Genomic DNA, 7,681 nt, shown 5'->3' on the forward strand with positions numbered 1-7,681 from the left:
CCTTTGTCAGGTTTCTTGCAGTTCTAAGATCAGAGCCATCCAGTAATAGCTGTAAAGTCATTTAAGTAAGAGATAGTCCTTTCAAAGATTCTAGGACATCATCACCAAGGGATGTAGTGTGGTAAGAGTATATATGCAGTCTCCATCACAGGCAGGTTAGACTACGTTTTTCTTCAAAGATATTGAAACTGTCTTTGGAATTTAAGTGGTTTAGAAGTTTATAGGGCAGCTGGGTGGAGCAATGGATAGACTGTTGGAGTTAGGAAAGCCCATCTTCTTGAGTTCTCATCTGGCCTCAGACACTCACTAGCTACGCAATCCTGGGCAAATCAGTGCACCCTGTTTGGCTCAACTTCGTCTTCTGTAAAATGAGCTGGAAAAGGAAATGGCAAATCACTCCAATGTCTTTGCCACAAAAATTCCAAATAGGGTCAGAAAGAATCTGACATGGCTGAAAAACAACTGAAACAATAGCTAACTAGTTTAAAGGTCAGACTGTTGGCAGAACCTTCTGGACACCTGAGTGCAAACCAGCCAACACACAAGGGGCCAGAACTCTCCCCTTAAACTTCAGAACACAGACCAGCTGCATCACCAGCAGATTACAGAAGGTTGCACTTACCTGAGTTCATTATATCCTCAATGAAAATCCTTTCTCTTCTGTCAATACCCTTGTCATGCTGGGAGGTAAGGAAACCCCATTTTCTTAACTGTTCTATGGGCCATAAGTGTCTTATTTCATTTGAATTCTGAACGAAAGGTAACTTACTAGCCTGGTCAGGTCTGACCTGTAACCCTTTCTTATTGTACCTGTTTTGTGGAGCCCATAACCCAGGAGGAATGGGATTCCTAAACAGAGTGGGTATGTGTGCACTTCACTGCACCTTTGAAAGTATCGTCTTCCTTGTTACATCCTATCTCAGTTCAAAATAAATTTTAGCCTCTTCAAATTGTACCTGGGGTGCACATACTTTAGACCACATGTAGAGATGTGAAGCATAAAACAGAATGTCAGTGAAGAACTGACAGCAAAGTAGGTGTCCATCCATTGGGGACTGGCTGCACAAGTGGTGGTGTTCATCTACTGTTACGGCACAATAAGCATGATACATATGAACAACTGAAACAACGGTGAGCAGACTTATACGAAATTATGTACAAAGAGAAATATGCAGAAAAAAGATAGTGATAGATACATTGACTACGATTATTTGAAGGAAAATAATCATCAGAAAGAAACCAAATACTGTGCTTCTACTGTCCAAGTTGGCCAACACCTCTGAATGCCTTCCCAGATGTTAAGTGATAAGTATTCAGAGTCTGATGAGGAACTTATGAGAGAGGACTGCCAATCATCCAAAATTTACCTATTCTTTCATATTTCGTACCTTAACCTTGCAACAGCCAGAGCATAACTCAAAATAAAACTTCACCAATTGCACAGGTATTTAAGTTGTATTGGATAAGATGACCTATCAGGTACCTTCCTACTCATTTTGTTACACCCCCATTTTAATGTGGATATGTATGTGCTTACAGCAAGATTTGAAATCAGGTGTTCCTGGCTAGAATTAAGAACCTTCACTGAGAAATGCATTATCTACATAGGTTTCTACATCTAGTGATGGAAATTACCTAAGAGGTCATTTGGTCCAACCTGCTCATTTGAATAGGTAAGGGGGGCATTCAGGTGGTGCAGTGGATAGAGCATGGGCCCTGGAGGCAAGAGGATTTGAGTTCAAATCCAGCCTCAAGCACCTACTGACTGTATGACCCTGGGAAAGTCACTTAACCCTAATTGCCTCCAAATAAAAATTAAAGGTAAGAAAATAAAACGGAGGGAACTTCCCTGGTTGGCCTTTGAGCTGACAGCAGAGAAAAGTGATACGCACAAAACCCTCTGGGTAGCTGAGAACCATGAAAGGGACAGGCAGTCACCATGGAAGAGGGGCAAGAGAGATACTTCTTTAAAGTGTCAGTTTCCTTATCTGTAAGAAAGCGCAGATCAGTAATACCTGTACCCATGACAGACCTTAGGGCTTAATGGATAGGCTGCTGGCCCAAGTTCCAACCATGATTTTGGCTGTCAGTCTGCTTGCTCTTTCCAGACAATCACACATGTTTTTGATGACATCCTTTACACCAATCTTAATTTGTCATTTACTGTTGGTGCTACATTATCACCAAGTCATACCTGCCATATCCTTCTCCTTGACTCTTTGAATGATGTTCCCCTTCTCTTCGTTGAATGAAGAATTGTTCCATGCTAGAAGAACAATTACAACTAACTATAGGGAATTGTTAAGGAGTGAAACCTTCTGTATCCTTTGAAGATATCCTGAAATATCAACAGTGTTTCTTTGCATACAAATTCATCTCCCTGGTCAATCAGAACTTCTTTACTCCTTGGATATCCATGAAACACAATGACTCTCTGTAGTCCCAGGCTTCCAGTGTGTGCAGGGCTATATTTTTCAGCCAGCTTAAAAAGTGATCTAAATGTTGGTTTCTAGTCATACATAAGCCCATAAGGCATAGCTTGGGCAGACAGTTACAAAGCTGTTTATTAAAATCCATCATTGCCACTTGATTTAGGAACATACTCCTTTGTAGATATGGCATGGCAGCCAACTGATGAGCAGAAATGAGCCTGGACATTACTCTAAAAACCTCCTACAGTAGCAGTTAGTCATCACTTGGGGTGACATGGGGGGAACTGCACTCCAACATTGATAACTTTTTTTCCAATGTCCCCAGCTTACCACTCTCTCTTCTTATCCCTCTCTCCACTTTCCTTTACATACTAGGAGAGAAATCTGTTCCAGGATTTGAAGGAAGGACTCAACAGACTCGTAATCTAGCTGTGTTTCCACTACATTGCCTCTGTGAAGAAAACAAGAACCATGGTCACTCATAGGGAGAAGTCATGTGCACCTGCATGGTCAACGACAGGTCCTTCAGGTGAAGGGAGGATTGGAAGGAGGCCTTGAAGAGGTAGGATGTCAATACATTAGAAGGAAGGAAAGATTATCCCAGGAAGTTTTGAAAATAGATTAGAGAGGCTCTGTCTTGGAGGCAAGGAAACTGACAAAGAGGTGATTAGAATGGAAAAGTGAATAAGAACCTCATAAAATTCAGAAAAAAAGTGAAAAGGAGTCATGGAGAGTAGAGACATTTTGAAGTGAGCACTCATCTTGTCAGAGATAAAACTAAAAGTTACATTATTTTTGTACCCAGAATAACGAATCAAACATGTAATTTTCTAAACTGGAGCCTGGACTAGCTTTCATTTCTTAGCTTAACCTTTCTGGGTCTCAGTTTCCTCTTATGTCATCCAATGAGGGTGAGCTCAATCCTTTCCAAATCTAATTCTCTGTGACACTGAGTCTATTAAGTAAAAACAAGTAGAAATAGGTACCTTCCTATGTCTCCAAGCTTCTCATGTATGCAAACATTTGGAGACTCAAGAGTGAATGCTAAAACCTTGTCCTCCCTAGCTCTTCCCAGTCATCCCCATGCCCTTAATAGTTAGTTAGACATTGGAAAACATAATCCTATATTGAGAGCCTCTGGTGAAAATACTCACTGGGATTCAAACTCTATTCTGATCCAGTGGGGAGGAGTTGCCTGACTTCTCATTTTATCTTTTGGCCAAGTACAGTGATTAATGTATTTAATTATATCTATTGGTGCCTTTTGTTTTGACATTCTCCTGCAGGGCTTCTTACATCTACTTGTGACCCTGCATGTGGGTGGCAATTGCTGTGTATGTGCAGTGCAAAGTATGCATGTTTAGTGGTCAGAATAAAGACTGCAGTGAAGTTGCATGATGTTATACACACATACAAACAGGCATACATGCTTACAGTCTTGTGGAAGTATGAGGCTGTTTGTGTGAAATCACTTCTAAGTTGTGATTCCTTTACTCCTCAAGAAACAACACTGTAACCACATTCCTTTTTCCTCTTTGTCTTTTTCTGGGCTAACCATCCCCAGTTCCTTCAACAGATCCATTCCATTGTGTGATCTCAAAAAAATTCACTGGTTCCCCACTCTGGACACACTCCTGCTTATTGAGGACTTTCCTCATGTGGGCAGAACCAACGACTGAACACTGTGGTGGTCATGGTTTGATGAATACAATGGGACTCTCACTTCTTCAGTCCTGGACTCCAGGCTTTCCTAGTAAAGCCTCAAAATGAGTTGCCCATTTTAAGGGTAGCTCCAGTATACTGTTGTTTCTTATGGAGCTGACACTGCCCTAAAACCTCTGAGACTTTTGTCAGATAAATTGCTGTCCAGTAATGCCCTCCACCTTTTATCCCTGGGCATTGAATTCTTTTAAACTGAGTTAGAAAATTTTACATTTATTTCTAATCCACTGTGTCTTGCTGGACCCAATCCAGTGTTCTAGCATATCAAGATCGTTTTGAATCCTAACCGTCATCTTGTCTCTGCTAGATATCCCTCCCCATTTTCTGTCTTGTGCAAAACTTGTAAGAGTGTCCTCTTGGATTTTATCCAAGTTATTAACAAAAATGTTCACGGTACATGGTAAAGCAGAGCTCCTTAGACACTCCATTAGGTGTCTTTTTCCAAAGTGAGGTAGAACAGTTAACATCTATGTTTTGATTTGAGCCATTCAATGAGCTTTGAATTTGCCTAAGTACATGACTGTGTAGCATGTATCTCTTCAACTTGCTCCCAAGATTCCTCCTAGACTAATATGGTGCTTTGTTGGGAATGAATTCATATATGTATGCATATGTGTATTACTGTGTCAAGAGAGAGCCTACTGTAGCTAGAGACCAAGATGGTGTAGGCAAAAGTATATGCCCCTGGTGTATTGGGGGAAGGTTGGAACTTTATTCTTGCTACATCTTTGAAGTTAATTCCCTTTCAAAAAATTAATGACTCTTGAGTGATTACATGGAACTGGGGGTCAGTCAGTAGAACAAAACATGCACTCAAAAAGCATTAAGTGCTTACTGTGTAGCAGGGATTGTGCACTGATATTCCTGCTAGCTGTAAAGGGTGGAGATGGAACCCAGTATGTCAGGGCTTGAGACAAAGGCCATAGAGAAGAAACACCTCACAAATCCCTTAGGGTGCCCTGGAATACTGAAAGATAGATGTAATAGCCTGACTTTGAGATGGTGGGCTACAAAGGATAGATAGATAGATAGATAGATAGATAGATAGATAGATAGATAGAGAGATAGAGAGATAGATAAATAGATAGAAAGACAGACAGAAAGATACAAATGTATATCTATACGTATATGTGTATAGACATATATTTTATATGTACATATACACACATATACACGTATACAGACAAATTCAGTCTTCTTGAATTAAGACCCTTTTTGGGTAGAAACAATTCTTGGGGTGGGGGGGTGGAGCCAAGATGGCAGAGTAGAAAGACAGACATACACTAGCTCTGAACCCACAGCCCATAAAATGCCTGTAAAAAAGAACTCCCAACAAATTCTGGAGCAGCAGAAGCCACAGAACAATGGAGCAGATGGGATTTCTGTTCCAGAGAGCCCAAAAACCTCTCGCAAAAGGTCCTTCGTGCTTCCGACCCAGAGCCAAGCCCAGCCCTGCCTTGGCCACACAGCGCCAAGAGGAGTGGATCACAGCAGGCTTCAGGAACAGAATCTCCAGAGCCCGCGTGGGTCCCTCCACCCACAGGTGACAAGGGTCTGTGAGAGGGTCTCTTTGGCGGGTCGAGAAGGGAGTGGGGTGCCCCCATAACTCAGGCCCCCTCGGGAAGCAACAGCAGAGGCGGGAGCAGACCAGGGCTCCCCAAGCAGGCAGGAGCTCAGATCCATTGTTGAAGGTCTCTGCATAAATTCCCTGAGGTAACTGAGTCCTGTGTGGCAGCCCTGCCCCTACCTGAGCAGCTGAACTTAATCTCATACTTAAGAGCAGCCCCGCCCCCACCCAAAGCCATGAGGCTGGGAAGCAGCATTTGAATCTCAGACCCCAAGACCTGGCTGTGTGGATCTGGAGGCAAAGTGGGTGTGAAGAGAATACTCAGAAGTCAAGTCACTGGCTGGGAAAATGCCCAGAAAAGGGAAAAGAAATAAGACTATAGAAGGTTACTTTCTTGGTGAACAGGCATTTCCTCCCTTCCTTTCTGATGAGGAAGAACAATGCTTACCATCAGGGAAAGACACAGAAGTCAAGGCTTCTATATCCCAGCCCACTCAATGGGCTCAGGCCATGGAAGAGCTCAAAAAGAATTTTGAAAATCAAGTGAGAGAGGTGGAGGAAAAACTGGGAAGAGAAATGAGAGACATGCAAGCAATGTATGAAAAACAAATAAACACCCTGCTAAAGGAGAGCAACAAAATGCTGAAGAAAATAATACCTTGAAAAATAGGCTAACTCAATTGGCAAAAGAGGTTCAAAAAGCCAATGAGGAGAAGAATGCTTTCAAAAGCAGAATTAGCCAAATGGAAAAGGAGGTTCAAAAGCTCACTGAAGAAAATAGTTCTTTCAAAATTAGAATGGAACAGATGGAGGCTAATGACTTTATGAGAAACCAAGAAATCACAAAACAAAACCAAAATAATGAAAAAATGGAAGAGAATGTGAAATATCTCATTGGAAAAACAACTGACCTGGAAAATAGATCCAGGAGAGACAATTTAAAAATTATGGGCCTACCGGCAAGTCATTATCAAAAAAAGAGCCTAGACATCATCTTTCATGAAATTATCAAGGAAAACTGCCCTGAGATTCTAGAACCAGAGGGCAAAATAAGTCTTCAAGGAATCCACAGAACACTGCCTGAAAGAGATCCAAAAAGAGAAACTCCTAGGAACATTGTGGCCAAAATCCAGAGTTCCCAGGTCAAGGAGAAAATATTGCAAGCAGCTAGAAAGAAATAATTCAAGTATTGTGGAAATACAATCAAGATAACACAAATCTAGCAGCATCTACATTAAGGGATCGAAGGGTGTGGAATAGGATATTCCAGAAGTGAAAGGAACTAGGACTAAAAGCAAGAATCACCTACCCAGCAAATCTGAGTATAATACTTCAGGGGAAAAATTGGTCTTTCAATGAAATAGAGGACTTTCAAGTATTCTTGATGAAAAGACCAGAGCTGAAAAAAAAATTTGACTTTCAAACACAAGAATGAAGAGAAGCATGAAAAGGTAAACAGCAAAGAGAAGTCATAAGGGACTTATAAAAGTTGAACTGTTTACATTCCTACATGGAAAGACAATATTTGTAACCCTTGAAACTATTCAGTATCTGGGTACTGGGTGGGATTACACACACACACACAAGCACACACACATAGAGACAGAGTGCACAGAGTGAATTGAAGAGGATGGGATCATATCTTAAAAAAATGAAATCAAGCAGTGAGAGAGAAATATATGGGAGGAGAAAGGGAGAAATGGAATGGGGCAAATTATCTCTCATAAAAGAGGCAAGCCAAAGACTTATTAGAGGAGGGATAAAGAGGGGAGGTGACAGAAAAACATGAAGTTTACTCTCATCACATTCCACTAAACGAAGGAATAAAATGCACACTCATTTTGGTATGAAAACCTATCTTGCAATACAGGAAAGTGGGGGATAAGGGCATAAGCAGGGTGGGGGGGATGATGGAAGGGAGGGCATGGGGAGGAGGGAGCAATTTGAGGTCTACACTCAT

This window comes from Notamacropus eugenii, chromosome 1 (assembly GCF_028372415.1).
Source record: "Notamacropus eugenii isolate mMacEug1 chromosome 1, mMacEug1.pri_v2, whole genome shotgun sequence".
Classification (NCBI taxonomy): Eukaryota; Metazoa; Chordata; class Mammalia; order Diprotodontia; family Macropodidae; genus Notamacropus; species Notamacropus eugenii.